Source organism: Etheostoma spectabile, chromosome 4 (assembly GCF_008692095.1).
Source record: "Etheostoma spectabile isolate EspeVRDwgs_2016 chromosome 4, UIUC_Espe_1.0, whole genome shotgun sequence".
Taxonomy (NCBI): domain Eukaryota; kingdom Metazoa; phylum Chordata; class Actinopteri; order Perciformes; family Percidae; genus Etheostoma; species Etheostoma spectabile.
In genome coordinates, this window is record NC_045736.1 from 16553645 (window position 1) to 16570556 (window position 16912).

The 16912-nt window shown below is 37.7% G+C and overlaps 1 long non-coding RNA gene across 1 annotated transcript; it reads right to left on the reverse strand.

Moving 5' to 3' along the window:
• Positions 1-672: 672 nt before the first annotated feature.
• LOC116688108 (uncharacterized) lies at positions 673-16577 on the reverse strand. Its single transcript, XR_004331711.1, has 3 exons — positions 16566-16577; positions 3504-3508; positions 673-790 (listed from the first exon to the last, which is right to left on the reverse strand). It is a non-coding gene; the product is annotated as an uncharacterized LOC116688108 (long non-coding RNA).
• Positions 16578-16912: the final 335 nt, after the last annotated feature.

Here is a 16912-nt window from a genome sequence, read left to right on the forward strand (position 1 = left end):
TATCTAACACTTCTAAATCTAAGTTGTTGTTTTTTATCTTGGTAAGAGACAAATAATTTGCAGTGTGTGAATGCAGCCTTATGGAGTCCAGATTTAAAATCCCCATTACCATGACTGATGATTAACATTGACACAACATTTGATTTTAGCTTTCTTTAAAAGACCCTTACAAATGAGTTGCCAGACTTAATGCATCTCAGATTATGTCATCCATACAGCAGAGAACTGTAAACCTATTTGTATTGATCCAGTCTGTTTCTCTTCCCTACATGTAATGCTCATCATCACTAAAGCATAAGCTTCTTTCAAAGTAAAAAATGTAAGACAGTGAAGAAAATGGTTTCCCAGAAGGCCAAATATACTGTCCAGTATTTTAGTAAAGCCACTTACATCACAAGCTAAAACATTTGTTCTTAGTAGGTGTCACCTACTTTTCTAACATTTGAACAAAGAGATTTTTAAAAGCTAAAATAAGAGAAATATCAGTCCAATGGTCTTATGGCAAAATACCTGGTGGAAAATATGCTTTATCTTGTTTTTGTATCTATTTGATATGAGTGATCTTTCATTAAAGTGAGGAGACTTTTTTATCTTAATTGCAAACTTTGCTGTAAATGGGGACATCTCCCCACATTTTTATTTTCTTATTCTTAAGACATACTGTGTTTATATATTTATACGTATATTGTTTTTAGTCTAATACTTGATTTTCTTATTTTCTTTTTTTAGAGAATGTGTGACATGCACCTACAACACCAATACAGATTCCTTGTATGTGTAAAAAGCTTTTCTGATTCTGATTCTGATTTAGCAGCATGCGTCAGCCCCTTGTGTGTCGTTTAAATCCTTTATGGTTAGTTTCAATTTGCGATGCAGATTGTCTGCATTTAACAGGATGTCATAATTTTTGATGCCTACAAAAAAATCAAGGCAGATATAAGTGTGCCTCTTTTGGGCTATTTAAAAGTGATGGATGTAATTTATATTTATTGAAGGTTCATTTGCAATCGACTACCTGATAAGAATCACCTTTGTAGCAGAGCTTGTAAGTGAGATCAAGACATTTAAGAGTTTAGTCCTTAGGAGTACTTTTATTATTTTCTCTGCCCCATATGCCATTCATTTCAAACCAAACCTATCATAAGCAGAGATGGCAAAGGTACTCACTTCCCGTACTCAAGTATAAATACAGATAATTGTGTTAAAAATACTCTGGTAAAAGTAGAAGTATTGATTTAACTTCTTTACTCAAGTAAAAACAACAAAGTATAGGCTTGGGAATTTACTTAAAGTATAAAAGTAAAAGTAGCCTTGCGAATGACAACCATTTTTTAGAGTGCAAGCTGAGAGACTTCAGTGAACATGGAAAAAGGCTCTTTATGCCATTGCCTACATTTTAAATTGATGCCTGCCAATAGGCCTAAAACATCACATATATGATTATTGTGACAGAGACTGGAAGTCCAGGTCAATAAGATTCTTACTGAGTAACAAGATATAAATTCAATTGTGATTCTGTGAGAATTCACACTGTGAGAATTCACAGATCCAGTTTCTCTTTTTTAATCTTCCCCTTAACATTTGAAGGAATCTACGTGTAAGTGTGTGTGTGCTCAAATATGGCTTCTGGAAAGAAAATAAAGGATAAAATATGAATTACTAAACGGACATTAATTAAGTTCCCCATACTTTTAGAGTTACGCAGCACATTATAACGGCAACTCCAGTGAAATGATTTGAAACTAGTTAGGACTAGATTAGGACTGTATTTAAAGCTGATTTTGGTTTCCAACTTCACCCCAGGTGTTTTTTGTTAACACACGGACAGAGACAACTTCTCTCTGTTGATGCTCCATTACAATCAAGCAAAAGTAGCCTACAAACATGGTTATGGGTAGCTCTGCTTTGGCTGTGTGTTTGTGTGTGGTTCTGCAAAGAAAGAAATAACATTGTAAAGACCTGACACAATGCATAGGAATATAAATGCTACCAAATAATAACAATAAACCCACTATTGATTACATTATATAAATGCAGTGTAACTACATCACATGTAAATAATGCACCTAAAATACAAACGTGAGCAAGGACGTTCGACAATCGCTATTGTTCATTTGTGACCTACATTAATCAAAGACAAAAAAAAAGTCACCTTAAGGGTCTGGACACACTAAATGTGAAACCTTGAATATGTAACATCTATTTATAGAGATTTGCCATAAGTCTTGTCATGAGTTCACAAAGACAAACGAATCAAACTGAGAAGTCAGTAATCAGGGCCATAACTACCTTCCATACTCTCACTTTCTGCCCTCCCTGGTGGCAAGTGGGACAAATTCTCAACCAGTATGACCTCTTTTTGTATTCCACAATGTCATATATATATATATATATATATATATATATATATATATATATATATATATATATAGAGAGAGAGAGAGAGAGAGAGAGAGAGAGAGAGAGAGGATTTTAGACCAAGTTTTCACTAATCTAGCTGATGCATGCAAAGCTACTCCCCTTCCCCATCTTGGCCACTCCAACCACCTCTCTCTGTTTTTACTACCCAAGTACTTTGCACTCATCAAATGTGTGAAACCAACAGTAAGGATGGTCAAAGTGTGACCAGAGGGAGCTCACTCTGCACTTCAGCACCGTCTTGGTAACACTGAATGACCGGCCACCTATGACTCCCACACTGACATTGACTCATTATGCCTCCTCCCTTCTGGACTGTATCAACTCTCATACCAACAGTGTCACCAACCTCAAACGGATTACCACTTTCCCTAATCAGAAGCCATGCATGAACAGGTCAGACTCCTGCTGAAGGCATGTGACATTGCATTCAGATCAAATGATGCTCAAGCATAACTCATCCAGGGCTAACCTGAATAGGGGCATCAAAAAAGCCAAGCATAACCACAAGCTAAGGATTGAGAATCACTTTAAGAACTCTGACCCCAACGCATGTGGCAAGGCATCCAGGCCATCACAGACTAAACAAAATGGGATGTGTGCTGAGCCCTCTCCTTTACTCCCTCTTCACCAATGACTGCACACCTGTAACTGGCTCTAACACCATTGTAAAGTTTGCAGACGACACTACAGTGATTGGTCTCATCAGCAACAACGATGAGAGCCTACAGGGAGGAGGTCCAGCATAGGTGCACCTCATGGTGCGCTGCCAACAACCTGGCTCTCAACACCAAGAAAACCAAAGAGCTCATTGTGAACTTCAGGAAGTCTAAAGCTGGCACACACACACCCATCCTCATCAATCCGACTGAGGTGGACGTGTCACCAGCTTCAAGTTTCTAGTCGTTCACATATCTGAGGACCTCTCTTGGATCCTCAACACGTCTACCCTGATCAAGAAGGCTCACCAGCGTCTCGTCTTTATGAGGAAACTCAAGAAGGTCCACCCGTCTCCTCAGATCCTGGTGAGCTTCTACCGGTGCACCACTGAGAGCATCCTCACCAATTGTGTCTCAGTTTGGTACGGCAACTGCTCTGCCCATGACCCGAAAGCACTACAGAGGGTGGTGAAAACTGCCCAACGCCTCACCGGTTCTTCACTCCCCTCCATCGAGACTATCCAGGACAAGCAATGCTTGTGTAAGGTGCGCAGTATCATCAAAGACTGTTCTCACCCTAACCACAGCCTGTTCACCCCACTCCCCTCTGGAAGGCATTTCAGGTCTCTCCGTACCCGTTCCAGCAGGTTCAGAGGAAGCTTCTTTCCTCCGGTGAGGCAAGAGAAATTGTTTAACAAAATACAGAGCCATACTCTCTGATTTCTTTGGATATTTTGCAACTTTGTTCTGATTGAGATAAGTTGACAATGATACCGCATTTGTACTAAATGGTATTAAATGCCTGCAAGGTGTTAAACTGCATAATGGTGACCATGTGGTTACAACATCTGTCCTGTAACTTGAATCTGTTTATGTCCTTGTTCTTCCTGTTTCTCAAGTTTCTCAAGACTTAAAAGAAATCCAAACCTGTAAAGCGTTTTACTTAAATATTATATCCCACAAGTAATTTACTGTAGGTCTTTTTTCACAGAGGACACATATGTACATTTGTAAATAATTAAATGATGGCTGAAGTTCATATGGCTGCTCCAGTTTAGAGTCCTGGTAGCGTGCATGCTGGCTCACTGTCACACTGTCATGACTTACACAACTATTGCTAGTGTCATAAGAAACGTTTTCTTCTATGACAAATAAAAATGTGTGCTGTGAAAAAGAATTTATTTTTACTACCTCAATTATTTGCTTCTACTCTGTAAAAGGTGTTTAAAGAATTGTCAGACTAGTCAAATACATGTTGCTATTGTTTGTAGTTTTTAGATTTAACACTTTATACAGTACATTCAACATTTTTATCAAGAAAAAGGGTCTAGATAGCCTTGATTTCACTCATTCTTTCATCACAAACAGAAGCATGTTATTAAAAACAAATAAAATAGACTGTTTATTTTGTTTTAAACAGTACATTAATGTAAATGTCCCTTATAATAAAATATTTTGGTGTATTTTGCCTTAGCTGTTAGTTATTCCGCAATTGCAGACAGAATATTTAAAATTATCAAAATAGGGAAAACATTTAATGCATGCAAGTGACCAACAAGTTTTTCTTCAGCTGATAAATTTGAGTTTCTGACCTGGAAGAGAAGTGACAATCACTCTGCTATTGTCCAAATGTGTTAAAATAAAATCTGTTACTTAAAGTGGTTTCATTGAATAATACAAATCATCCTTTCTTGATTCCCTTCTAACACTAACCTATAAAATACTAACACCTATAAAAATCACTATTTCCTTAAGTTCTCTCCAATGGTTTTCATTTTATCTTCTTCAAGTTCATTCAATCATTCATGTTGGACTACAACCTACTGCGATCTAATAAAGTAACGCCCTAGAAGAGAACACCTGAACTAGAAAGTGAGCTGAAAACAGATAATGAGCAAGTTACTGTTATTTAGTAAAATTAGCCTGAGGCATACGCCAAAGTCAGTAAAGTATCTGACAAGAGGGAGAGAGTTGATTCATTTGTCAAACTATGCGGTTTCCAAATTACATTTCCTTGCTACTCTGAAAGAATGGGTCACCTCTATGATGGGCAATAATTCACATGCATGGTTCAGTATTCAAGGTGCTGAATTTGGATAATAATGTCAGTCTTGGGAGAGGTTTATTGCTAAGGCTGCAGGGTAGCAGATAAATGGACAGAACAAACAGTAGTTTCTGTGTGCTTCATCTATAATACAACTGTGCCCTGAGACAAGGCTTTGCAGCAGCTGAGATTGATGAATGTGTCTGTGAAATGTAAACACAAAGCTGGTGATCTTTGATTTGGCTAGGTAGGACCACAAGGTGCACGAAGAAAATATATTGCCTTTGTGATCTATGTCAAGATAACTGGAGAGCTGTGCAGCAGGTTACAGTAGCTTAGCTCCAAAAAGGAAATTATAAACTATGAACTACGCCACATTAAATCACCCATGCTCAACTAACCCCTAATCTAATATTATTTTCTACCAAGTAGGATGAAAACATTGCACCATGAGCTACACAGTTACTGTGCACCGGTGCACGCACAAGACCCCAATTCCAAGAAGGGCCAGGCCTACAGTCTGTTGTAATATCAAATTGTTGCTGCCCAATTGGCTGTTCTAAACTTCTGCAACCATTAATTGAAACTTGCATCACCCACACAATGTCTCTTGCCACTTTGTCATTCATATTAGGGATGGGAAGAGCGGTACTGAAGTATCACTGCTTCTGATTTAGACTCCTTTTGACCCAAAAAACTTGACCGTTTCATTGCTTCTTTTGAAGGTTTCTGAAGGTAGCAAATAGGGCATAAACTATGTTTACTCTTTTACCCCCTTTCTCAATGCTCCTTAAACCATGGCATGCCAAAAGCCACACAGGGTAAAGAGGTAAACGTAGAACATGAAATGAATGGGAAAACAAAGCATTGCAAATCTCACTGGATTAATCCCTCCACACAAACCAATCCAATCAGCGAGCACAGAGTCTATTACCTTGGATTGAAAAGGATGTACCCTGTCCTACCACATCATTTAGGTGTCCATAAAACATGTATAGAGCTGGAGATTATCTTTGGCAATTACTGCAAAATCTCCTTCCACATGACAAGTGCTGGCAACAGTCAACCTTGTATGTTGGCAAAGTTAATAGCTCATTCTCATCAAAGTTATTTTAATGCTTTGGCAATGGTGAGTCAGATATTTACAGGAGATTTACATGCCTCACTAACTCTCACTCTGATTTATACAGTACTGTTCAAATTCATTGGAGATAGGAAATGCATTGACTGTTCAACTGTTGAATTGTACTTGTTGTTGTTTACCTTTCTGTTAGGTTATGATCAATAACATCATACTGTAACAATGATGTATGTTCATGTATGCTTACTGGTCCAGTAAACTGTAACAGTTGTTGCTGTGCAATGATTGATGGCATCGGGACTGTGGCAGCTCTCAGATGCAAATGTATGTTTTAGTAATGTGGCACACTTTAATCCTGCCCATCTATTTATGAATGATAATTTTTTTATGTATTTTTAAGACAATAAAATTATGTAAAACATGTTTCTTTGTAAGATTTAAAAATAATTATAATATATACGGTTTCACAACTACAGTGGTGGAGTTGGTCATTACATTGGTTTGGCTCCGTCTTAGTTTGTTTTAGTCCGGTGTCCATTACAATTTTTTAAATACTAAAACAATCTGGCTGCCAAAGAAATACACAGGTGGACTTGATTGGCACGAACTAATTGAAAGCCTAAAAATTCCTCACAAGAATCACATCCGGATATTGCTGTAGTCTATGCAGGCGTTCATTTGAAAGAGGAAAATGATAAGCTGCTCATCTTAAAGGTAACTGTAAGGAGGTTTTGTGCTTATTTAATCAGAGATGCTGCTGCTGGACATGCAAGGCAACTGAGAAGCAAAGGAGGAAAGGCCAATTTTACTAACCAGCTCAATTCTTTCCATGTCGTTGGACAGCTGTGAAAAGATTCGAGAATGGTTCATACTACCCTCCTTTGTGAAAATTACAGTTTTGTAGCTATGTATGCATGCGTGTGTGAGTTGGAGAGAGAAAGAGACAGACATAGTTGGCTATTTTCTTTGGTATTTGTCAAAGCTTTATTGACAGCTCAGTGGTGGTTTTGTTTAACCCATGCTATGGCTCAGCCGAGCCGACAGCTGCACATCACTGTCAACCCAGTAGCAACCCACACTAACTGCCAGAAAAGACTGCTCTGTCATTTTGAACGGATTACAGTGTTACCTTTGCCCTGTCATTCTTGTTTTTGCTCAGTATATAGTTTCAGGTTTCATCTAAAAGGTTCTCATTTTAATTTAGACTCAGTGAAGGTGTTGCACTTGATCCCTCACAGATGTTAGGCTCTCTGTGTGTGTGTGTGTGTGTGTGGTGTGTGTGTGTGTGTGTGGTGTGTGTGTGTGTGTGTGTGTGTGTTGTGTGTGTGTGTGTGTGTGTGTGTGGTGTGTGTGTGCGTGTGTGTGTGTGTGTACCACCATGGAGGTGGGCTTGTCAGTGTGACAGTGTTGTGGTTGTTAGTATCTTCCTGCAGGTTCGATAGCTCATATCAGCAGAAGAGAAATCATACATTAGCTTTGCAAGCTACTTAGTTTATGGGTTGATTATTTTCTTTGTTGTTGTTAATAGCCCCTATTGTGTATGAACAAAATATATACAGTGTAGCATAATATAAATATGTTAAATGCACATGTAACGTTAGAGAGCCATTAACCTTTAGTTGTGTGCACAAGGGTCTATGTGTTCCCTTTTTAGAGCAAAGCCTGTAGAAAACTGCAGTTACACATAATAACGTTAGTTCTATTATATCAAGCTCCAACGTTGCTAAAGACTCAGTAGTTTCAGAGTGAAGCCATCCTGGTTGGTTTCACTCTATGAAAAAACATGTTTTTGTGTTTCAAGCAATAGTTCATGCAAAATGTGTCCAGCTGCAGTCAGCTTTAAGAAGAATGTCCCATAGAGTCTTTTCAAACCATTTGTGCTGCATAATCTCACTTTTGCATAAGGACTGAAGCTAAGTCAATATTATGTTTGATTACATATACAGTATGTCTTGAACTGTGATTTGTAAATAGTAGGCTACTTTTTTTTAGGAATGTAACCCTTAAAAAATGTCAATGAAAATCAGCTGCAATTCACTTACAAGAGGTCTTTTTTCAGTGCTGAAAATAATACATAAAAGCATTGACGAAAAACTAAATAATGAGGGGGGAAATCAGGGTCTTTTACCTGCAATATGATGAGAGGAAATAGATGCTGTCAACTGGAGTGTGGTTGTTATTTAGGTTTTACTCACTTTTAATGAGGAGCTGCCAAAATTCTCCATACACCTTTGTTTTAACCCCTTCACGAGATCTGCATTCCATCTGCAGTTATGTTTATATGACCTCTGAGTCACAGAATGTAAATGACATGTTAATCAAAACACATCAGACAGTTTTTTCTCATAGGTGCCAGAAACAAAAAACAGTTTTACTTGGCTATTGCTATTTTGTAACCCCGTTGGTCATTTTAATTAAATTTTCTGCCGAGTATGAGGCATTTGCTGAAGCAAGCTATATCTTCAACACATGCCTGCACATGATAATGTCCGGTCCACTGGGGGAATTTGTTCACCTAATAAGCTTGCATTGCCACAAGCTAAGATTGTCTAATGTAATATAGTTACTCCTAAGTGGTATAAAGTTGTTTAAGTAAGGAATAATCCATGACATAAGACACCGTGAGGGGTGTGTTGGCGGTTTTAACTCAAAATATAAACACAAAGGTTGAACTCATGGGCAAAAGATTTTTAATACACACATATTGTTAGTACACATATTTTTGTTTAATAATTTAAACTGAGAAGTTCAAGAAGAAGGTTATAATACAAAAAGTTAGTAATCCCATGTTTATGAATGTTGCCATGGTTACAAATCTAGGTTGGTTAGCAATAGTATGACCGCCCAATTAATTAAAGCTGCTTTAAACAATTTTTCAGAAACGGGGACAGAAAGGCTCAACAAAGCAAGACACTTTGATTATATCAGTGTTCTGAACAAACTTGTTTTTAAACGTTTTTGTTTAAATAAATAAATCGTGTTAGTGGCCTTGCTGAAATGGAATTTCTTGGAATGTCATGGAATAACATCACATTTTCTTGGTTTAATACTAGCTGTGAGCATTGTTGAAATGTTTGCTTGAAGACATAAAAGTCTCCAAATACAGAATCCTGTCCTGGATATGGTTCGTATTGATTGACAGGTGTGTAATCGTCATGATAGACTTGAGAGAACTGCATCTTGAGGACCTTCCAAGAGGTCTTGATAATGGAAATCAGGATAAACCTGTTCATTTGGCTGGGTTTTTCAACATAAAATTTACAAGCAAGGTATTTTAAGTGAAAAGAAGAAGGGATATTTGCCTGCAGTGTGCATTTCATCCAGTACTTAATATATACCAAAAAAAAGTGCTAATAGAACAAGATTTGGCACAGGACACAATGGTTATATTTTGTAGAGCTCAGCAGTAAGTGTAACAAGTAACATTAAAGGGCACGTTGGTATCACTAAATTAACACATCCTGCTCCCTGGCTCAAAAACCCACACACACACACCCACCCCCCCCCACACACCCCCACACACACCTAAACGCATTCTCATAAACGGGTCATATAAATAGACCCCCCGGCCAAAGGGGCCTGGGGGAAGCCCTGGCTACTCCCCCCAGGGGGGTTTGGGGGGAAAAACTTTCTCTGTTTTTTTTGGCATTTCTTTAAAACCTATCTAAATCATTTGGGAAAGTGTGCCCGGGAGAAAAATGCGGTCCAAATGAAAAATGGGCTCTGAAGGAATTGTTTTGGTGGAACATGTGTACTTTATTTTTCGGGGCAAAAAACCCTTCAAGGGACAGATGCCCAAAGCTGGATTTTTGTAAAAAAATGTTGGACCCCAAAAAATGAGATATCCCAAAAAATTTGGGAGACTCCCGGGCGGGTCACAGGGAAAAATTTGGGGGTGGGCCCACTTGTTTGGCGGGTGGTCCTTTGACCCCGGGGCTAGCTGCGCGTTTGTAAACCCCCATGAAAGGGTTGAGTGCAGATTTGAGTATTTTAAGGGGTTTTTGGGGAAAATTTGTATCTGTAAACCCAAAAATCTGCACCAACTACAAAAGGGAGGGGACAGCACTCCCATGATGCTGACTGCGGGTTGCTAGTTGTATAAGCCGCGACGAGCTTTGTGCCCCCGGGTAACGACCTCAGTTTTACAGGGGTGGGTTGGGGGTTCCCGTTATCTCGTTTTGGGGGAAATTATTACGGTTAAATTTAGTCCACAAAATAGGGCGTTTTGGCCGCAAAAAAAATTTTGAGAACAGGCCCCAAAAACGACTATTTAAAATTAGGAAAAAAAATTTTGGTTTGGATTAAACCCCTCCTAGGAACACACATTTCCGGGTGAAAAATTTATTTAGTTTTCCCCGGGAAACAAACTCCACCCCACTGACTTAAAATCCTTATGTTAAAGGCCCCTTTTAAACCCCCCGCCCCCTTCCTCCGCGAGGGTTTTTATTGAATCGATTCACTGCATACAGTGGTGTGTTTTCTTTCTCAGGGGGTTTTGTACTCTGGGAGCACCCCGATACGTTCCGTATGTTGGGATCATGGGTTTTAAGTTCTGGGTTGCTTTTTATTTTTTTCTTTTTTTGTTTTTTTAGTTTTTGTTGTAGCCAACCCTGCGTTATGGGTGCCTTTTTCTACTTGTATCAGTTGCCCCTAGTAACCTCCCCCCTTTGGGTTTTTTTTGGTTTTTTGGGGGTATCATGAGGGCCAAATCTTTTGCATTTTAAAGTGGGCCCTTTTTTTGTTTATATCATAGAAACACATCACATGTTCACCTATAGATTTTTGTAAAACTGTGATTCTAAGTTAAGTTTCATGCTTTAACACCTGAAGATTCACAAAACCAGACAATGTAGTTTTAGGACCAAGCTTATGCTTTGGGATTATTTCCTGACCTGGAACTGACAAAAGTTTAGAAAACTCAGTGGGGTTTTTACCTCAAATGGGGCTTTAAAGGGGGGGGTACCCGAAAAAATTTAAAAACCAGGCCTTTTGCATTCAGACGGGACACTTTTTTTTAACAGAAATCCAAAAACACACCTCTGACCCATGATGTTCTTCTGCTACCTATCTACTATAATCAACATGCTTATGTGCTATAGTGTTTGTTTCTTCTGTTGGGCAGATTAGCTAGTAGTCACCCCAATTTGTATTTAATTAGATCCTGTACAATTGCCCATGCCTCTTTATGATGGCCCGAGAGGTTTTCCAAATTTCAAATAATTTTCACAACGGAAAAAAAGGGGGGTTTTTAAAAAAAATTGTTTTTTGACCTGGCCCCTTTTTTTTACTTATAAAAAAATCCAACAACGACATTAATTAAATTTGGACAAAACTATGTTTTTTGGGATTTTAGTTTTTTTTTTTAATGAACTCTCCTTACGTACATTTAGGTGTATGCTTTTTTTAAACCTACACAAATCCCCCCCCTTTTTGTTTAAAATTTTTTAAAACTTTTTTTACTCAATTCCCCAAAACTAAAAATATTTTTTGGGTTAACATAGACACATATTGTCACACAAACTGTTCCCCCAGAACCATTTGGTTCTGGGGTTCATTATTAAACCCCTTATTAAAATTTAAGCAAAAGGGTTTTTTATTTTGCTGCTAAACCAGGAAACCCAATTAGGGAAAAAGCAAGACAAATAATCTAAGGGATCTAAATTTTCCTTTAAAAAAAACTTCAAAAAATCCTGGGAACCCATCTTGAAGTGTTTGATCTTTTTGTAAAACCTTTTGATTTAAACCCCTTTTGTGGGGCCCTTTTGGCCCTAGACCGTTGCTCCCTTTCCCCCATTAACCTTTACTTCACTTTCAAATTACTGTATAATAGAGTAAGGTAATCTTTTGCTCTGCTTAGAGGAGACCTTATGCACTGCATTTAGTTCATCGGTTTCTACAGCCTTCTTAAGATAAAAAAGAAGTAATTTCTCATACACAGACAATAAAACCTTTGAAATTTTTTTTAATTTTCTTTCTGCGGGCGTTTTGAATTCGGCTAAAATCTTTTACTTATTACTGTGATTGAGAACTATTATTTCCTCCATAATGCCAATGACCCTGTTATTTTTGCCTTAGAAACATACCTTTGTGTTTCTACCAATGTCTACCTCTGCATCCCTAGTTCAGGTTTTAAAAAGTGTGGTAAACAAATAAAGAATGCTCAAAAGTCTTTGTCTTTAATAGTTTTTTTTTTTGTGGTTTTTCGCGCAAATCAGCTTGCTCGCTTCTGTCTTCCTCCTTCTAGAATCAGTCTTAATCTCTCCCACCTGCAATTAGGCTGGTTTAAATCCGATTCATACAAACAAACACACCCCCTTGTGTCATATGTCTTGTCAGTTCTGACCCTTATCAAAACTAACCACATAACTTACTGAAAGACATAGACTGATATTATGTTGAATAGTTAGTAGTGTCTTAACAGTGTCCTGAATACATGTGAACTAAAAGAAAATGATTAATTCATTGTCATTTAATATCAGTGAGGAAGTGAAGGGGAGGCTCCTTCCTGCAGCTCTCCAGGTTTAAGACATTCTCCAGCCCCTGCAGCCTTAACAGTATTCTCAGATCTGCCTCAAAGTGACTTGTCAGCCCGCAGGGCCCTCCGACACTCTTCTTCCCAAAGCAGGTCGGCCTGTGCCAACGTCTCTTCTTGGGATGGAGATTTCTCCTGAGCCTCAGAGCATCACAGTTATTTTACTTCAAGGATGTTTTGCTTTAAGGGAAGGTAAGGTCAGTGCTTTTCCATGCTGTAGAAACACAATACACATGCACCATTTTAAGTGATCCCACGGGCCATTCTACAGAGTGTGATTCACAAAAACACCGTGTAGTTGGGTGTTTTAACTGCAGGCTAAAAATCTGAAGCAGAACTTAAAATATTTAAATAAATTACCAAATGACTCTTTTGTTGACAGTTCAGCTCTATGTCTTTCATTCTTTAGAATGGAAGTGTTTATTGAATGCTTGATCACATTTAATTTCTCTGTTGTTTAAGTCGTTATTTGATTTTAGGTGCAACCAAGAAAAAAGTGATACAATAAACAAGAACTGGAGCTTTACAGACCTATCCTTTTCTACTTTATCAATTACATCAATTATGAAATGGCTTATCATTTCTGCTATTTCACCATGTTTTTCTTTTTTTACTCTAAATATTGATCTAATATGAATTAACTTAAGCAGGGCCATGCCTCAACCACACCTCTAACAACCCGTTCTCACTCCCAACTCGTAAAACACGTGTGGTCAGTGGCTCAATATCAGATTCTGTCCCTATGTCAGATTTGGTTTATTTAACTGCAGTATTCTAAAAAAAAAGACACCTGAATCACTTTTTCCTGTCTGCTAAATTTACATTGTATTTGGAAAGCAATAAATCAGTAATTAAAACATGAAATCTGTATTTGAAAAAAGCTGTTGAGATGTATTGCAAACTCACAGACAAAAATAAGACAAACAAAACAAAAGAGAAAACAAACCTCCACTGAGGTCAGAATGAAGGGCGCAATCATCATCAGTGCTGCTAAGTTGTTTTAATTGTGACAATGGACAGAGAAGCCAGGAACAAAAGAACACAAATAAAAGAAAAGAAAAACCAGTGATGTGACAAGGTGAATTATGCATCCATTATTGATTCAGTCAATATGATGACTTGCTAATTGAAAATAATACTTAATAACACCCCTGTTTGTGGAAAAACAGGACCCTCATTTCAATGGGATATTACAATGACAAGAATGTTTTAAGGGCTTTTAAAAAATCTTTATCTTGAACTCATTCAACTGTCTTTCTTTGCATACTGTTGCGAAGGTATTTCCGATGTGCAAGTTTGAAGTAAAGTACGTTTAATGCAGATTCTCTTGGCTTGATTCTTTGCGACTGCTGATCGCATTTGTGTTGCATTGGTGGATGAGATGTGTCTCTGTTGAAAACCACTGAAGAGACCTTGATAGCACCCTCCATATGTTCAGCTAAATGATTCCCAGCATAATGCAGTCACTTGAGTGATGAAAGACTCCATCACTGGCGAATGTTGTCAATGCCTCATCACAACAAAATCCCAGACGTGAAGCGTTCTCAGTACGGATGATTCTGTGGGAAGAGTGAGACATGGATCTCAGGTCAAGACATAATATGGAAAACAAATGTTTACAAATGTTTTTTGCCTATTATTATATGCCTATCCATAAACTGACTGAAGTTAAATGAGAAAATATTATAACAAGAACATCATTGCAGTCACACAACTGGTATGCCACACGCTGTATGTACATGGCTTGTGTTGCCCTCCTGCAGTTATAAAGTGTATACAAACAGAACTTTGTGATCTATTTTCTTTATTTTTGCTGCAACTTTTATAATTGGTTTCACTATAAAACTGTGTCAACGTCTGTTTCTTTGAATAATGACCATGACCTGATAAGATTAAAAAAGACACTTTTCTCACTTTAATTTATGAAGCGTCCCTCCTGGCGTAACAGAATGTCATATTTCTTAAATGATTTAGTGAAAAACACTCATATTGCAAAAAAACAAACAAACAATAAAAGCAGGGAATAAATGTGATGTGTGTTTGTCAGGTAATACAATGTATTTTTATATATAGTTTCTGGGGTGCAGTAAATTGTAGACACATGCATTTGTGTTGTAATAATGAACCCTAGTATTGTGATTGCCTCTACTGGGCTTATTGACGGACAAAAAAATAAGATCAATACTCTCTCACAGAGAGCCTTCTATTAAAATCAATACAAAATCCGTCCATAGTCTGTGTTGTGTGTGCACAGGTGTGTTTAGATCTAGACTCACTGTAACAAATACACAACATTATGAATGGTATATGTAAGCACTGTTTACTCAGCTGCTAATTCACTTACCTAAAGCTGTGCAAGGCACTCATTTGAGTCCCTAATTACTCTCCAGTCACACATGCTGCCTGAAACTTCACCCTACTGCAACATAACCTCACTAAACAACATGCTGGGGACTCATCCACTCAGTAAATGACTCCCCACCACCCAAATGAGCTGGAGGAAAAATCTGCCACCATCATGTGCAATCCGATGGGCCAAACCTTCTACTTAAAAGAGACATATGCTCATTTTAAGTGCATACTATTTTGGATTTCTACTAGAAAAATTTTAACATGTTCAAAAAGCACATTATTCTTATCATACTTTGTCTGAATACACCTGTATTTACACTCTGTCAGAAACATTGTGTTTTAAACGTCATGTCCCCTGGACTCTAGAGAAAGTGAAATCAACAAAACTATTTCAGTTAGAGACAGTAACATCAAGGAATTGACCATTTATAGCAAATGGTTATACAGGTTTATTTAGTAGAAAAGGCTCTGCTCTTTGAGGGAAGTTGTCACAGAACACAAGCAACAACATGGTTTCTGCTGAGAGAGCTAAACCCCCTTGACAAAACAAACACACATGAACAATACAATTCAATCCATACCACGTATGGCCGACGTTAAGGGTAGTAGTACATAGACACACAGAATGTGAACGAGCCAATGATTGTGAAGCATATTAAAAACAGTTATTCAGCCAGTGTGAGTGAGACTTCAGTGCTTCATTAGTATTTGTCCGATTCAAAGACAAAGTGTTCTGGCAACTGGTAGCACCACGATGGGACATGTGTTCTAAATGGAGCAACTACATTCAGAATCAGAATCAGAATCAGAATCAGCTTTATTCGCCAGGTATGACAAACATTCGGAAGATCCGATTATTTGCATGATTGACCCCAGCTCATCGTTCTCAGTTACCAATGTTACTATGAACAAACAGGGACCTTCTTGTTCCACGCTTTAAGAAAGTTAAAGTAGTAAACTTATATCTTCACTGAATTTTATTATCCGTTATAGAGTGAGTTCTCCAGTAATATCTCTTTAAGTGCAGGATGTATTGAATATCAGCAGTAGGGCACAATGGCACTTTTACGGTGACCAATAGATTGATTAAACTAATTTAAAGTAATTGGAACTGTCCTGTGTGAGGAACTCATAAACCTGCAACATACATTGTGTTCTTCTACATGGTGTCATTTTTAGATAAAAGGAAACCTAAATGCAGCAGCCGGTTCTTGTTAAGAATTGGATTCAATAGCTTCAATATATTGTGCACTGCATGTAATCTCTAAGGACTGAAGTAATTTCCAAATCCTTTATTGAAATCAAATTGAATAAAAACAACTTATCCTATCTCACTTCTACAGTGATGCAAGCCCTTGAAATATGCTATTGCTGATTAATTGAACGCTAACATGTAACTAAAAACCGCAGTTTGTAGATGTATTTGATGAATGTAATAAATATAAAATATTTCAAAGATATTGAGAAACATGTAGAAACTAAAGTTTTTCTTGGAAAGAGATACTTGTCTTCTGACGGCACCATTCTGAACCCTTTTCAATGTCAAAACAACAATCTGTTGCAATTTACATGCAAAATGAACACTAATTTTACATTTCAGAGTCGCATTGTTTCATTTAAAGTACTCAAATTAAATCACTCTTTCTAGTCACATATTTGGATGGCAGTGGCCAAATTTCAATCAAGGACTGAGAGAATCAATCAGACAAGATGGTCTTTTCTCCTTTTTTCTTCCTTTTGCCATGAGGCCCTTCTGCACGTTCCCTGCGGAACATGCCTGTCTAAATGTGGACCCTCTCACTTGATTAAATGTGTCAGGTAGTAGT